Below are 18177 nucleotides of genomic sequence, written 5' to 3'. Positions count from 1 at the left end.
AACTGCCTGCTCACAAGGCAGGTGCTTATGCCTCTGAGCTAAATCCCCAGCCCAAGTATAACATTTTTTTTTCACTGAAGTTACTTTAGGGCATTAGAAAGACATTAATAATGTGTCCTACTTTTTCTTGATTGCTTTTCTCATAAGGATTATGAATGTAAATGGTCAGCTCTGCTTTTCATGATTTATATTATAAATTTGAGTTTAGTGGAGATTTCACTTTTTAGAGATGATTATTGTAACCTGCTTTTTTTTTTAAAGATTATCTAATTTGCTGCCATTCTTTTAAGGTTTTTTTTTTTTTAAATTTAGATAAATGCGCTGCTGTTTATTAAGACTCTCAGCTGCTTATCTTACGGTGGTTTTAAGCCACACAGATATATTTGAATCTCTTCTAACTTGAGTATTTTTTAGCGAGTCTTACCATCCTTACCTCCAATGAGGGGAGTATCCACTTTAGATTTATGAGCTTCAGAATTTCTCTAATTAAAGTTCTCTCTGCAGTAGAGAGAGCAGGAGCAGCCAATCTGGAGAGTTCGCAAGATGGGGCTGCTCAAGACGTTGGAACACGATGTGCATTAAAGGGCTTCGTCTTGGATTTTGGCCTTGTTACTGCAATCAGGTACCGAAGTGCTGACTTTTGTAGATTTTCTTTTTTAAAGGAGTTTTTCCCTTTGCAGCTTAGGGAATCCTATTTTTATAAATAGTGCAGAAGAGACTAAAAACAGTTCTAATCTTGTCCATAATCCCCATAAATCCCTAGTTAACAGGAAAAGATATTGCTGAGAGCCACATTAACATATTTTGTCACTTTTTAAATTTAGAGAGATGCAGCAAATTTTCTCTTCTGGTTGATAGGCCAGCAAGCATATCTAAGTCATTAGACAGACAATTTGGGGGAAAAAAATGTCCTGGTTTTGTCAGGGTGACTTTTTAACTATCATATTAGTCTACAGTGGATCAAGTTTGTGTCTCAACAGACAGTACTCAACCAAAGTAGTTAATAAAGAAGATTACTAGAACTAATATTCCCTGCTGATTTTTGTCCTCCAATTTTTAAAAATGGAGCTGAAATTTAAATGACTGTACCAACAACTTACCTTGAGATTTACTTTGGAATTTATGGATAGTTGCTTTTGAAGAACATGTGAAATTAATAAATTAGCTCTTAAACACTCAGAATTAAATTAAATGTTAAGCACTTCAACCATCTCAATGAGAATATTGAGGTAGACCTGGAACCTAATTTTTACTTACAAATTTTAGTCCTCAGAGAGAAATATGTGGTGACTAGAGGAGGTTGAATTAGCCCATGAAACTTTAATTTCCATTTGTTCCTGTAAAATCTTTGGCAGATGTTGGGATAAAAGCCAGTATAATAGTTTGGATTTCTTTAGCACTTCATGGTTCATAGAAATATGTTCACATTTATGTAGGAATATTAGAAATAACCAGAGGATAGGTAAAAAATTTCATTTCTGTTGTCTGTTGAAAAACCTGAGGCTTGGTTATGTTAATTCAAGGCTGTAAAACTAATAAATAGAAAAGTCAAGGTGGAAACCTATGTCATCTGAAGAGTGTTCACACCATTTTGCCCTGTTTTTTCCTTATTTTGGCCATTGTGGAAGAGATCAGTGTTTTTTTTGTTTTTTGTTTTTGTTTTTGTTCTAACACCATGAATAGTGAAATTAAAGGATCTCTGTTTAAAACAAAGTACAAAAGGCTTTATTTCTAATATTTTCAGCAAATACAGGGTATTTGGGGTGAATTCTGTCTTTTGTGAAGTGTAAAATTCTGTTAATCTGTAAATATAGTCAAGTAATTTATTTTAGAGACAGTTACTAGAAATTGTTTACAATATAGTTACTTATGACTATTTCAAGATAGTTTATTCAGAATTGGGAAGCTACTGTGTAATGGGCACTTGGTTGTTAAAAGAACCAATTAATGAGTTCACTTCAGTGGGGGACATGAGTATTTTAGGTATTAGGGTAGAGAAATGCATAGGGAAACCCATACTTTGGAGAGAGTACTTTATGATGTTACCTAATTTAGCCATGAGGGCATTAGAAAAAGAATTTTAAGGCCTGTGATGCTTGAATAGGATCTTGAAAGCAGATTAATACTTAACTTGGTAAGGACATTTTTAATCAGCAGGAGTAATAACAATGCCAGATACACAAGAGGCAATTGAAAATGTGTTCTTTCAGGAAGCTAAAAATAGCCTACTTTGATTTTAGGGTGAGAGTGGTTTGTTTTGTTTTATTTTGAACCAGGGATCAAACTCAAGGCAGGCGCTTATGCTGCTGAGCTAAATCCCCAGTCCAGGAAGCTGCAAATGTTAAGAGGCATGATAACTGTTGAGGAGTAGTTGAGGTTGAGATGAGGTGGTGGTGTGGGGCAGAGAGAATGAGAATGGCACTCAAAAGTGAAAGGAAGGATGGTGTTTGCCTATCGTCTTGGCCACTCACCTGTAATCCCAGCTACTTGTTTGCAGTGATTATACAGTAAAGTGAAGGATGACATTGAGGGAGAAAATGAGATTGAAAACAAGAAGATTGGTAAAGTTATTGTGATCAGATTAGAAATAATCTATATCTAGTCTGGTATTGACACTAGAGAGAAAATAATGAAGTTTGAGACATAATTAGAAGATGCAGATTAACTGGAGTTGGCAGAACAGAATAGTTTTACTTAGTTTAGACAATGGGAAGATAACCCCCTATAGAGATTAGTGTTGAAAAACCTGGTGTCTCTGGATAAGAAGATAGTGTTGTTGAGTTCAGATAGATGTTTTGACTTGGAGGTATCATTTTGGGTTCATCATTTAAAATGGCTTTGTTGAATATGTTGGATCTGAGATTGGGAGGCATGTCTAGGCTGTAGAAGCAGAATTAGATCAGTTGCGTATAGGTGGTCCAGGAATAACATTAGAATGGGAAAGAGATGAAGGTGAGGCTGGAATCCTCTAAAGTATCTGTGTGTAAGTATAAGGAACTTGGAGAGAGACCAAAAATGAAAGGTAGAAAGAAGATTAGATTTTAAGAATGATAATAAAAATGTTTTGTACCATGTGAGAATTCAAGTATGGCAAAAATGGAAAAATGTTAAGTTGATCAATTAGAACTTTATTCAAAACATCATGACCAGTGCTTTGCAGAGTGTGGGCGTCTATTATAATTATGCCTTTTCTTTAGAACCTTGTTACTTAAGGTGTGCTTGAATGAATTTGGTACCTCTAGGATGGTTGCTAAAAATGCATTCTCTTTAACTCAGATCTTCTGAATCAAAATCTATATTTTAAAAGATTCCCAAATGATTCATGTACACATTAAGATTCTAGAAGCACTGTTTTACAATTCTTGTGTACAATTCTTGTGAACAGGTTTGTTTCATACAAGAAAAAATTTTTTTCTATTACTTTTGTATTTTTTAATTATAATAGCTAGAGCTAGAATCTGTATTATACCTTTTCTTTTTTTTGTCTTTTTCATTTTTATCGGTACCAAGGATCGAACTCATGACCGCCTGCTTGCAAGGCAGGTGCTTATGCCGCTGAGCTAAATCCCCAGCCCGTATTATACCTTTTCTAAAAAAACTTATTTTATGGTACTGAAATATTCTAATTTACCAAAAGAGGTAAATTCATGATATCAGGTGAAACACCAACCTCTTACTTGTTTCCTTAACCTTCAGCAATCAAAAGGCTAATTTTGTTAGTTTAAATTTCTTTTTTTCTTTCTTTTTTTTTTGAGGGGCAGGTTTTAGAGACAGGATCTTGCTATGTAGTTCAGACTGGCCTTGAACTCACTGTGTAACCTTGGCTGGCCTCAAACTTACAGTATCCTCTTGCTTCAACCTCTTGAGTGCAGGAATTGCAGGCATGCATCACCACACCTGGCTTAAATTTGAGTTTCTATTTAAAGAACTACATAAATACTGACAAAATATTACCATTTTATAATTTTTTAATCTATAGGATTATTTAAGTTATATATCTTATAAATGCTAAGAATTGTTTAGAATAGTCATTATTTAAAACTAAATTTTAAATAGCTGTTAGCTAGATAACTTAATTTCTTTGAAATATAGGGTCCTCTCGCTCTTGCTCTTGCTCTCTGTCCCCCACCTGTTTCTTTCCAAGGTCTCACTGCATAGTTCAGGCTGGCCTGGAACTTAGTATGTAGCCCAGACTGGCCTTGATTTCAGTAGCAGTCCTGCTTCAGCCTGGGTGCTGGGATTTCTGCTTCAGAGTTGGGATTACAGGTAGGCGCCACCACACCTGGTTTGAGACAGTGTTGTACTGTGTTCCACTCTGGCCTCAAATTTGTGATCTTTCTGCTTCAACCACTCAAAATGCTGGAATTATGGGAATGTGCTGTCATGTCTCCTTTAAATGCTAGTTTTGACAATAAGATTTGTGCAATCTTTCAGTCAGTTAATAGAGGAAAATGAGTATTTTTTTTTTTTAAATTTTTTTTGTCCATACACAGGCAAGTACTTTAGGGATAAATGTAATTTATGATATTTTTTGCCGAGATTTTATATTTTGTGATTACTGTATTTGCTACTTGAAGACATTTTTAGTGGTTATAGCTCTGCAATATGTATGCTATGCTTAGATCCCCATGCCTATAAAAATATGATGGCAAAAGATGAATTGATTAGAATTTCAAATCTTCTAGTCATCTGATGACCTAACACAGTTTTAGAAAAGGAGAGCCATTTTCAAGTGTTTGTTTCATAGATAAAGAAAATCATATTTTGTTTCAAACCTTCCCCAAGATTAAACAATAGTAAATCTTGAAAGAGGAATTTTTATTCCCTATCTCTGAAGGTATATGATTCTGTAAAAGAATATAGCTGGGAATTTTGTTAAACTGTAGCCTTTGATTTCGAAGGTTCAAGGAGGGGCTTGGTAATCAGTCTACACTGTCAGCATTCTTTCTGGTAGTACTAGTGTTGCAGGCCCATGACCAGCAAGGTTGCAGATCTTAACGTCTGTGCATGAATTGCAAATAAAACAATAACAAACTCTAAAATTATAATTGAGTTAAATGGGAGTTATTTTAAGTGTCACTGTCTTGAGACTCCATCTTATTACAGCTAAGTAATTGAATGGTATACATGAACAAGAAAGGTGTGTATATATGTGCTGGGGGGAGAATTTTCAAATATGCATGTTTTAAGTCCCCCACCCCAAATTTTGTGCATATATATATATATATATATATATATGTATAATGTTGAGGGTTTTCACTGAAAAATCATAGCTTAACTTTCGGTAAACAGTACTATTATTTTTTTTTTACTCTGTAAAATGGTAGTGTTCTTTAGGATTGTAGTATTCACCTTTAAATTCACCTTTAAATGTTTACTGTTCTGGAGAAAAACAAAAAATACTAATTCTCCATTGTATTGGGGCAAGACCTTAAATGGGATTCTTGCTACTCCTTGATTAGTATAAATAATGTTTTATAGTGACTTGATAATGCTAATAAAGAATGGAACTATAGAGAATTGACAGTACTAATAAAGACGAACTATTAGAGTATATGTAATTTGGGAAATAATTAAACTCTGGAGGAAAGCTACACATCAGTGTATTAAAAGTGAAATATTTAAAGTAGCTAGGTTTCTAAAACAACAAACAAAAGCAGTGTTTGTTTTTTCAACTTTTTCTTCTCATTCTACATAGAGCTTATAATAAACCCACTTTGACCCAACCATGTTGTTTTTTCACAATGTTTTAAAGTGGGAATGTCTTTCTATTTACAGGTCATAAGGTTAGGAAGGTTGCGATTTACCTTTTTCCTTTCTATTGTTTTAAACAGCTTAAATAGACTACTTTCTGAAATAAGCTCTGTGGAATGATGTATCCCACCCCTACTTTACCCTAATAACACAGAGTATTCTTTACAGTATATTTCTACCTTGGGTTTTCCTGAGTTTTAACATACTTATGCCATCTGTAAAGGGTGTATGTTTTGGAGATACTATTTTATTCAACTCCCAGAAAGTGTCACAGAATAACTTTGTAATGCTGACTTTCTCTTCTACAGCACTAAGTTGTATCGATACAGAGCAATATGTGTATCTAAGGATAATTGTTTAATATTCTATAACTATTGTGAATATATTAAATATTTTCAGTGCATGCAAAGCTAAGCACTATTTTTATGTAAGCACATTTCCCTTTTACTCCTCACTGTTCTTTTCTTTGCTGATTGTACTGAAGGGTGACTTTTGGGATACTGTTGGCATACAGACTCTGCTTCCATGGTGGTTTTGCCTCCTTTTGTCCTTAGGTTTCTAGTTACTTCCCTGCAGTCCTCCCCACTTTGGTTTCTCCCTCCACTGTGCCCTAATATGCACACTTTCTAGAACTCAGCATGTTTTTTCTTTCAGATGTCATTTGCAGGCCAGGTTTTGGGCCTGCAAATGATAACCTTTTTTTCTTCCTCTTCCTCCTCTCTTTTTCTTTATTTTTTGTCAGATCCAAGGAATAACCTGGGATTGCTAGTTTAAAATACCAGAAGCTGAGAATCTTTTCAAATTCAAAACTTCTGGAAATTCTGAGTCATTTGATCTAGAACAAAGTACTCCAAGCAATTTGATTCCTAAAAACAGGCAAATTTAAACAGCATTCTTTGGTTCTGGGGATTAGTTCTGTTGTAGAGTGCTTGCCTAGCATGCAGCAGTCTCTGGGTGCAATCCTCCATAATACCAAAAAAACCTAAAAAAACAAAAACACAAAACACTATTTATACCATGTTCCATATACCATTACCATTATTTTAATTTCTTTCACTGGACTTATAGATCCCATCTTAAAGTTTCACAGCATCCCAAACGAAGTGACAATCTTATCTAACTAATCTCTACACAGTACAATTTTTCCCCCTCCAGTTACACTGGGGATCAAACTCAGGAAGCACAGAGCTACATCCCCAGCATCTCTTACCCTGTCAATTTTGAGACAGAATCTTGCTAAGTTGCCTTTGCCAGAGGTGAGACAGGGTCTTGCTAAGCTGCTGGTGCCTTCCAGGAGAGCTTTCAGCGATACAAAAGCCCTCCGTGGAGTGCATGCCATAGGTTGGCCACAGTAGCCTAGGTTAATCTTGATCCTGGGAGCCTCCTGCCTTGGCTGTGCTTGGCTCACCTTAGAATTATTTAAAAATCTTTTTTGGATTAGAATCATTTGGGACCTTGTTTCTTTGTAATGTTTCATAAGGCTTTCATTAGGCTTTTAACATTTGCTAGGAAGTCTACTTTTCTTTGATCAGTTTGTTTGCCAGTACTGTTTTTTTAAAATTTGTATATGTTTTTCCTTATTCTTTCCTGTTATAATAGGGAAAGTATCCCAACTTCCTAATGGCTAATCCATTTACTTGGTTCCTCAGCCTGCTTAGTTCATTTGTTTCTTTTTCTCTCCCTCCACCTCCCCCTTTCTTAACCTCCCTCTTCTCCCTCCCTCCTTCCCTTCTTTCTCTCCCCCCCTTTTCCTTTCTCTTTCTTCCTCCTCTTTCTCCTTTTCATTATTTTTTTCTTTGCTGAGCACTTAAATACCTTCCTTGCTTTTTTTATTCTTTGCAGCACTAGAGATGGAACCTAGAGCCTTTGCACTGAGCTATAGCACTTTTTTTTTTTTTTTGAGACAAGATCTTCCTAAGCTACGAATGCTGGATTTGAACTTGTGATCCTTCTGCTTCAGCCTCCCAGAGTGCTATAATTACTATAGGCATGTGTTATCATGCCTGGCCTTTTATTTTTAAAAATTTTTGATAAATGTCTCACTGAGTTGCTCAGGCTGACCTCCAACTTGTCATGTTTCTGTCTTAGCTTCCCCTACAGCTGAGATTGCAGGTGTGTGCATCACTTTGTTTAGCTTTTTAAAAAAAATTGTCATGAAATATATGGAACAAAATTTACTACTTTAACCATTTTTAAGTATATAATTTTGTGGTGTTAGTTACATTCACAGTTTTGTACAGACATAACCACTTAACCATTTCTAGAACTTTTTCTGTAGTCCCAAATAAAACTCTATACCCATTTGCTTAGGGTTTTTAATGATACGTATCCATCCCCACCTCTCTAACCTTTCTTTCTTCCATTGCGCATCAAGAAAGAGAGAGAGAATGTTTATGTGTATTTTATTTTGTTCCTTCTTTTCTTTTTTGAGAAAAGGCTGACATGGGACTGGTGATCCTGCTGCCTCAGCCTGCTAAGTAACTGGGATTACTGCAGGCATGTGCTACTGTGGTTGGCTTTAAGAAAAGTATCAGTCATATTAAATAAATAAATTGCTTTTTTTTTCTTTTTTCTTTTTTCTTTTTCTTTTCTTTCTTTCTTTCTTTCTTTTTTTTTTTTTGTTAGGCTGGTTTTGAACTTACTATGTAGCCCAGCCTGGTCTTGAACTCCTGAGTGCTGAGATTACAGAAATGTACTCACAGAGCTTTTTATATTTTACTACTGTTACGTGTTTTGAGAGTGCTCAGCTGTATTTGGCGCTTCTAGTACAATAATGGCTAATAACTTTACCCTGAGGAGAAATGAAAGGAAGCTGGACAGCAGCAGTATTTATAGGGTGTCTTTCACAGGATTCTTTCTGTCTTACAGAATAATACCTGCTGATTTGATTCATCACTAGGGGGCTCCCTCACACAGAAAATTTGTTTATGTGATGGGTAGATACCCTTGGGGCTCCCTACCTGACCCTACCTGGGTCTTGTTTATGTTTGTCTGTCTATCACTCTGGGGCTAAGTACCTAACTTCATATTTTCCCAGTCGTGCTGAGGAAACCTAATCTGTAGTAGTGCATAGCTCTTTAGATGGAAGGTCCAAAGTCAATTCAGTACCTCAATAAGGAATAAATTCAAGGATTTTCTTACTTGCAGACCCTTGACAGGGTAGACGCAGCGAGTCGGGAGGACATTTCTCTGCCCCTGGGTTGTATGATGCAGGAATGAAGAGCCAGAGAGAGAGAATATATATATGAGGATATTCATTATAATAGGAACATAGAAGCCACACATACAATTGTATGTTTTAAAATTGTGTAAATAGTACGTTGCATATACATTGCAAGTTGTTTTGGTTCAACATTGTTTTATAAGAATTATGTTGATATAACTATCAACATTCATTATAATGACTATGGTATATTGTATATCAATTCATTCTCGTTCGTGAACCTTTAGGTTGAAAGTTTGTCATATTGTGTTAGAGTTAGTGTTTGTTAAATAGTTTGTTTATTCATACGTATCCTGAAGTTTCTGTTTGCCTTTTTTCTTTTTCCAGGACACTGTAACTATTGCTTGGATTTGATTACTCAAATAAGGGTTCACATGCATGGGAATTCTTTTTTCTTTTATAACATTTGATTGGTAGTTTACATATGGAATTCCAGATTGGAGGTCTTTTTTTTTCACACTGAACAGTGGAGGAATACTGGTAACTTCTAGTGTTGCTGTTGATAAATCCAGGGTTGTCATGATTCCTGACCCTTTTTGGTTTCCCACTTTGGTTTTTTTTTTTTTGGTGGTGGTACTGAGGTACATACTCCGCTCTTATTCCCCTTTTTTCTCCTTATTTATTTTAATTTTAATTAATTTTATTTAATTTTGGTGCTCGGGATCAAACTCACTATAATGTTGCACTTACCAGGCAAGTGCTTGAGCCCCTGAGCTAAATCCCCAGCCCTTCTTCCCCTAATTTTAATATAAGACAGAGTCTCCTTAAGTTGTCCAGGATATCTTTGAACTGTGATCCTCCAGCCTTAGTTTCCTCAGTAGCAGGGATTATATGTATGTTCTATCATGCCTGGCTTTCAGGATTTCTATTATAATATTTCAGAATACCTAGGAAAATATTCTTTGAGGTTTTTTTTAACTTTTAAAAAAATTACCATAAAATATTTCAGAAATACAAAGAGGTGTAATAATAATAAACTGCTAGTTTCCTGTCACCTGTGACCTCAAGAAATAAAACATCACTAATGCAGTCGAATCTTGCTCTTCCCTTTTTTTCAACATGGAAATACATAACTTGCCATTTAGGTAAATTTTCTATCATCATTTGATTGTTTTATTTTGTTTTGTTTTAGTGCTGATGATTAAACCTAGATCCTGGTGAATACAAAGCAAGTACTTTGCTGAACTACATGTTCAGCCCTTCTTGTATTATTTCTTTGTTAATTTCCTCCTTTCAGCTTATTACTATTATTTTTTTCCCCTTTTTTGAGATAGAGTCTCACTATGTAGTACAGGCTGGCCTTGAACTTGCTGTGTTACCTGGGCTGACCTTGAACTCCCTTGATCCATTGGCCTTGATCTTGCTCTAGCCTCCCCAATATATTTTGGGATTTTGAGTATTTCTGACCATGCCCAGACATCCCTCAGTTCTTACTTTATTCTTTTTTCCTAAAATTCTTAATGGTTGTGTGTTAGGCCTCCTGCTTCATCTTCTAATTTTCCCTTTTTCTTTTTTTTTTAATGAGAGTTTTATTTTTGCTCATGGTTTTATAGGTTTCAGTTTATGGGGCCAAGGATTTAGCTAAGCGGCCTAAACACCTGTCTTGTAAGCGCGCAGTTGTGAATTTGATCCCTGGTACCAAAAATAGATAAATTTCAGTTTATGGTTGCCTGGTCCCATTCCTGAAAGCCTGAGGTGAGGCTGAACATACATCTTGAGCCCCATACAGGTGAGGCTGAAAGGACAGTGCATGGAGAAGCAAACCCACTCACTCACATGGCAAGGAGAGAGGCCTTTTATCTTTATGGTTTTGTTTTTGGGATGGGTCTCACTATGTTGTCCAGGGTGGCCTCAAGTTCATTCTCTAATTTTCTTATTTTTTTCTATTAAATTTTTCTTTGTCCTTTTTTGTCATCAATTCTTTTTTTTTTTTCCTACTGTTAATGAATTTCAGGTATCATATTTTGAATTTGAGAGGTTTGTCTTGTTTTCGGTTGCTTTTTTCATAATGTTACTATTTTTGTGGAAGCAATATCTTCCATTTCTCTGATACTATAGATACTTGAAATTCTCTTTTATGTCTAAGTTGTTTTACTTTTTTTTATTTTGTTAGATATTTTCTTAAACATGATCTGTAATCTGTTCATATTTAAACAGGAGTCAATATAAAGCTGACTGTGAACACATAGATGGGACTTACTAGCTGACAGATCAGTGGGGAATCTGGATATATCATTGCAAGAAAAGCTCTGAATACCAATGTTTAGGGATCTTTTCTCTGGAGTTTATAACTTCTACAGCTAAGAGAATCGGGAATAGAGTAGGTTGTACTCCTCTGCTAGAATTCTTGGAGCTGACTTATAGTTGGAATTAAGTGGAAGGAAATTGTACTTAATCTCCTTTTTTCAGTACAATGATTCACTCTCATGCTTATACCTGATACCTTGTGTTTGTAGACATTTGATTTATTTTCTCTGGAAATTAATACGGAGGGATATCATGAGGGATAAGTAAATAGAGTTATCTAACCAACCCTTGTACAGATTTTAAATTCATGTCCTTTGTTTTATGTTATTTTGGGGGTGGCACTGGGAATCAAACTCAGGACCTTATGCTTGTCAGGCAGGCTCTTATGAGCCTGAGTTACATTCCTCGCCCTTGTCCTCTGTTTTTAGTTCCATGCTTTGTTTCCTGCCTTCTATGTTACTTAGCCTTTCTAAGATACTGTAGCACAGAGTTTATATAGGCACTCATTGGAAGGTCTCAGGTCCCAAAAATGTTTTGATAGCTTGTATTTTTCCTTCTATTCTCTTTCACTTCTAGGATTTATATAGCCTTTCTATTTTACTCTAAAAAAATCATATGCTCAGTCTATCATGTTCAGAGGTCATTTTTACTTTATTCTCTTAAAATTTTATGAGTACATATGTACAGTACATAATGCATACATTCATTGTGAGTTGATACATGTAACATGTTAATTATTCCTTATCAGAATTTTTTCTATTACTATTAAAACATCACACAAAAGAAGACTTACATGGAAAGATATACCATTCTTGGATAAGAAGAATCAATATCAAAATGACAATTTTCCTTAAATTATAAACTGAGCACAATCCCAATTAAATATAAATATTTGCTTTTTCTGGAACAATCAAGCTGATTTTAAAATTCATATGAAAAAGTAAATAGGCACGAACAGCCAGAAGAGAAAAGCAATGATGAAGAATGCCCTCCTTGATATAGGGTACCTGTATTTAATTAAGTCAGCAGTTTATGAACACTATCCAGTGAAACAGAAAAGTAAATCTAGAAATAGACCCAAATTCATACCAGTATTTGATATTATAAAAATGATAACGTCTAGATCATTGGTGGCAGAGAAAAGATAGTGTTGACATCTGGATAACTGTCTTATTTTTGCTTTGTTACCTAGGATCGAACTCATGACTTCATGCTTTCCAGGCAGGTACTGTGCCACTTGAGCTGTATCCCTGGTCCATCCCTTTGTATTTTTTGTATTGTCACTGTATACTAAATAAATCCCAAATGAGATCAAAGGTTTAGATATATAAAATACAGATATAATAGTAGAAGAATACACAGAAGACATTCCTTATGTTGTTTTGAAATGGTAAAACTATGATCCCCTGACAAAAGCTCTATGAACGTAAACGTCAAAAGACAAATTATGAAATTTACAGCTCATATCACTAACAGCAGAAGCCCTAGAAATAGATGAGAAATATTAGTACAATATAAAAATAAGGAATGTGAATAGATTTCATAGAAAAATTTACAAATGGCCCTTTAATCTCTAAAATGGTATATAACTTTATTCCTAACAAAAATGAAACTAAACCTAACAGTGTGCCAGTTTTTCCTTATTAAATTATCAAAAATCCAAAAGTTTGATAACACTTTATCATTGAGGTTGTAGGAAAACATTTTCTTATATTGCTAGTGGGAATGAAAGTTTATAAAACTTCTAGATTTCTCAGTCTTTCCATCTTAAATATTCTCACTTGATTCTGTTTCCCTGTCAGTCTAATTTTCACAGCCAACTTCTTGAAAGAATTTTTCGCATTTGCTATCCCCATATGCTCATACCTCCTCAAAGCATACAAATTTGATTTCTGTTCCTGTGTTTTCTTTGAATCATCTTTTGATGTCATCAGTGACATTTTTCCATGATAATCTTGTGGAAAATAGTCTTAGCAGCATTTTAAAGCTCTTTTTTTTTTTTTTTTTTAATTTCCTCCTCTGACCACTTGACCATTCCTTTACATTTTCTCTTTTGTCTGTATTAATTTCCTTTTGGGTTTTTAAATATATACCTTCTATTTGAGACCTGTATATATTTTCCTTAGTCTGGTTTCTTATAAGTATAATATTTCAGTTATGCCAAAGCCTAGAACTTCTATCCTCAATCTATCTAGACTTCTTCAGTTTCTAGATCCAGGTGCCTTCTGTTCCCTTTTTAAGTTTATGTAAGCCTGCCCTTCTGTGATAAGATGGAGAGTTTGTGTTCTGTCGCTATAACAAAATACCAGAGCTTGGGTACATTTTAAAGAAAAGAGGTTTCTTTTGCTTGTAGTTCTAGAGGCTCTAGAACATGGCACTGACATCTGCTCAGCTCCAGTGGGTCCCCTAGTGGATGATGTTAACACCATTTTAACCATGTAAGAGTGATAAGGGCCGATGTAGAAGAGGGATTCAGAGAATATGCAAAGCTGTCTTACAAGAACTTTTTCTCTTGGAAACTGAGTCGTATGTGGACTGTGGTAATCTAATCTTCTCTAAGAATGATGTGTCCAGTGACCTGACTATACCTTCCACTGAACTGCATCTCTTAAAGTTTTCACATAAATGTCTCAGCATCATCATACTAAGACCAAGCTTTCAGCACACAAGCTTTCAGGGACAAACCTAGCAGGCTTCAAGTATTAGAAGACTATTGTGTTCTTTCTTCTAATCTTTTCAAGTTAAATACTTCTGAAAATTCTTTTAATTTCTTATATTCCTTTAATTTGTATCATTTTAAAGTCCTTTGTCATCTTAATTCTTTTGAGTATGCCATAGTTACAGGTTTTCGTTTTTCTTTTTGCCTACATCTGGAAATAATACTATATATGTCTTCTGTGCAAAGCAGAGTATTTCTCCCTTTGAACCAAATATTCAAGTTATGAGCAACACTACCCTAACAAAGAGATCCCATTTAAGTGGTTAGGAGGACAAAAAAAAGGACTTGTAATGAGGCTCAGTGGAATAGTGTTTGCCTAGCATGTACAAGGCCCTGGATTCAATCTCCAGTATCAGAAAAGGAAAGAAAAGAAAAAAGCCTTTCACAAGACAGCAAAGTGTTACACAATTTTATTCTGTGATGTCATTCAGGATTGTAATTTCCTTCTTGTCATTTTGTCTGGTATTGATTGGTGCATGTTTGAGCCTGGCTGTCCCTCACTGTGTTCCACCTGCAAAAGAGAGAAGCCAAGGGTGGACTTTTTCCTTACAAAAAGCATGCTCTGGAAATTGCATATGGAACTTATGCTAATATGCTGTGCTGTCGGCAGGAACTTATCACAGGCTACTCCCAGCTGAGAAGAAGCCTAGCTCACTGGCCATATGCCCAGGAAGTTTTCTCACAAAAATGAAGAAGAATGAAATACTTGGGGATAATTAGTAGTTTGCCTGTTTGGCATAGTTTCACACAGTTGTTGAATGTTGAATTTGTGGTTATAAATGCTGTTCATCTTCTAACTTGTGTTGCTAATTATTTAAATATATCACAAACATTTGCGTTTATTAAAAATTTTAAATGCTACAACAGGTGCAGCTCTGTTGCATGATGTCATCCAGAATCCTGGTTTCCTTCTGTCTTTTAAATTTTGCCAAAATCAGTAGCTCTTTCTCTTTTTTCCCCCTCAGACTTTAATAATTGGTTACTGTATTTCTAACTACAGAACAGAATATCTTTATTTCTAACTACAGAATTAAGTTTATTACCACACACCAAGTGCTTTGTATTACAGATACACAGTAATGAATAATACAGAATATTCCATTTCCCTGTTTACCCTTGATTATATTTTTTGATATCTTTTGTTACTGGTTTAAATTAGGGGTTGGTAATTAGGGCCATTTCCAGTAAAACTTGGACAGTCCCAGGTATGGTCTGTGGGTTTTAGTTTGCCAACTCCTTCTATAAATTAATAGCAGGTTTCCTTTCTCAGTTATTAGTCAACTTCTTTTAACCTAGTTCTTCAGTGAAAATACAGTTTCAGGAAATGTATTTTCCTGAAATTACTGCCTTCCTGGTGAACCTATTTTTTATTGTATTTTATTTTTTTGAGACAGGCCTTATGGTCTAAACCATTTTTAAAAAAATTTTAAATTTTATTTTAGAAACATAAAAAGAATAAAAATGATGATTTTCATTTTGCCTGAAACACAGAATTTCATTTTGCCTGAAATATAGAATTTCAAAACAAAATAATTGGAGGTTAACACTGGTTAACATATTATATATCATAACAGTAATTTTTAAACCTCTCAGTCATTAAGTAGACTAAACACATCAAAAATCAGTATGACCCGAATTCCGTACAAAACTTATACTTCTCACTAAAAGTCAGGGAAATACAAATCAAAAACACTATTCTATATCCTTACACAACACCAGAGTATCAAAATTTTTTAGAAGTTTAACAATTCTAAGCATAAATGAAGATGCAGAACAATGACAATTCTCATACACTATTGCTAGGGCAACTTTTTAAAATTTCTTTGGCCTTGACTATCAAAATTAAAGACACAATTGTGCTTGTAATTAAAATATTTATTAGCCAATACAAAATACTCCATTTCTTACAAACATCAATACAAGGATGACTCCAGAAGAACTTTGACTTATATCACCAATGATCACAGCCCCAGAAGGTCAGATCTGCAGAGTATTGGTTTGCCAGGGTTCCAAGAAGTTTCAGCCATCTATTGAAGTGTTATTCTTATATCATCATCATCATCATCATCATCATCATCATCATCATCATTATCATCATCATCATCATTATCATTATACTGGGGATTAATGCAGGATATTCACAATGAGCTATATCTCCAGTCCTTTTTAAAATTTGTAAGGGTCTCGCTGAGTCACTGAATTGCCTAAGTTGGGCTTGATCTGCTATCCTCTTACCTCAGTCTCCCAAATTCTGGGATTGCAAGATTGTATGGTATCATGCCTGGCACATGATTCTTTTATCTTTTTCTAGGAACTTGCTATGTTGCCCAGGCTAGTCTCAAACGATCCTCTTCCTTTATCCTCTTGCAGGTGGGACTGTAAGTGTACCACTGCACTGGCTTGTTCATCATTTCTTTAGCTGACTGTTGTCTCATATTCATTTGTCCTTCATTACAGCTACTGCTCCTTTGTTTATATGTTTTACTTCCAGTCTTATTCACTTTAAAAATTATACTTTGTATGTAATCCCCCAAAATTATATTTTGTATGTAATCCCCAAATCCGTGCCCCAGTCCTTCCTTTTTTAAATCAAGTGAAAACTCCAAGTTGAACTTTTTAAAATTACACTTAATGTACTGAATTTCTGTGTGTTCAAAACCTTGCTTTTATTTTTGCTCTTTGGTTTGTTTTTAATACATACTCAATCTTAAGTGAAGGGTATAAAGGTACATAGTAGGCTGGGGATTTAGCTCAGTAGCACGGGTGCCTGCTTGACAAGCACAAGATTGTGAGTTCAATCCCTGGTACCAAAAAAAAAGGGTACATAATATTACATGAAAAGTTGTAGAGGCAGCACAGATTATTTAGAACATGGAAATATATATTTAGAATATGGCAAATGTGACATTTCTTTTAGAATAATGGATAAGAGGAACTTTGTCAGCCTTAAAAAGGATTTTCGGCTTGATATTGCAGATAATATGGGGGAGTTACTAGAGAATTTTTTTTTTTTTTTAATTTTATTTAAGGAGAAAAGAAAAAAAAAGCAGGGAAAGGGTACAAGTTATACAGATTTACAGAAAAAAAAATGAACAGTAGGAAATCACTAGTTAATGGATTACATATTGTCATCTTAGAAATAATTGTTCAAGTCACAAAATTAAAGCTTGTAAAGTGGACATTCCATCAATGATACTGCAAACAGTTCTGTTCATTGATCCAATAAAACTCTGTGATATCATTTTCTATCTTATACACTTAAATATACATGCAGTTATATAGTTTGGAGCACTTTCTTTTCCTCTCTTTTGTACCATGACTATTACACATTTTGGGTTTCATTGCTCCCACTGTTCTTATTACTTTTTTGGAAGACAGTAAAATCAAATGTGACATAACAGAACAGAATTGGTCAAGTCAAAAGGGTGGACATAATAGATAATGTAAAAACATAATACAAGGTGATCAACAATGGTTACTATAATGCCTCCCGCTATCTCTAATAGAATTGCCTATATCGTTAGTTATAATACAATTGAACAAAACAGTAAAGAATAAAACCGACAAAACCAAAACATTGGAGACATTGTAGGTCTTCAAAAGTAGATAAAAGTCAACAAGAATGGGCGTCATAATGAATCTCATTATCTTCACAGCTGATGCCTAAACTTTCGAACCTGATACTATCCAGCAAAACAGACTAGGGGAACATCAGTTAAAAACCAGATGGTGAGAGTAATACAGGGCTTTAAATCAAGGTAATGAAAAGTCAAAGTGGGTTACTATAATATATCCTGCTATTTTTTTCCTTTAATTAAAAGGATAAAGATAAAAAAGTAAATAATGGAGTGGAGATTGAGATAAAAGAGGGCATAACAACGAAACAGTGCAGATCAAAACATAACCATTTAAGCAGAATAGTGTTTCACCATCAGATAATCCTAACCTAAAAGTAGTTACCATATTGTCTCTTTCTTTGAAATCCTTGAGTACAACTTCATATACTGTAGCATTAAGTATATCAAAACCATGTAAAACCATTCAAGAGAATGACAGCATTACAGAGTATTTAGAATTGACTAACAGAAAATGAATAATGGTTTCTGTATAATCTCCTTGTCTTTACAAGGTTTTTGCTTATACTATCGTACATAATAAAATCCAGTAAGATACAACCTATTTAGACCATTAGAGACAGAAGGACAAAAGCTAGATGAGACTTCAAAACAAGATG

General features: G+C 34.7%; 1 protein-coding gene across 1 annotated transcript in view; it reads left to right on the top strand.

The window, feature by feature from the left end:
- Rsbn1 (round spermatid basic protein 1) overlaps positions 1 to 18177 on the top strand; it is a 55656-nt gene that overhangs the window by 14523 nt on the left and 22956 nt on the right. The window lies entirely within an intron of this gene.

This window comes from Cavia porcellus, unplaced genomic scaffold (assembly GCF_034190915.1).
Source record: "Cavia porcellus strain 051 isolate PalLab524CR breed Dunkin Hartley unplaced genomic scaffold, mCavPor4.1 scaffold_1, whole genome shotgun sequence".
Taxonomy (NCBI): Eukaryota; Metazoa; Chordata; class Mammalia; order Rodentia; family Caviidae; genus Cavia; species Cavia porcellus.
This window is presented reverse-complemented; position numbering and strand designations above follow the sequence as displayed.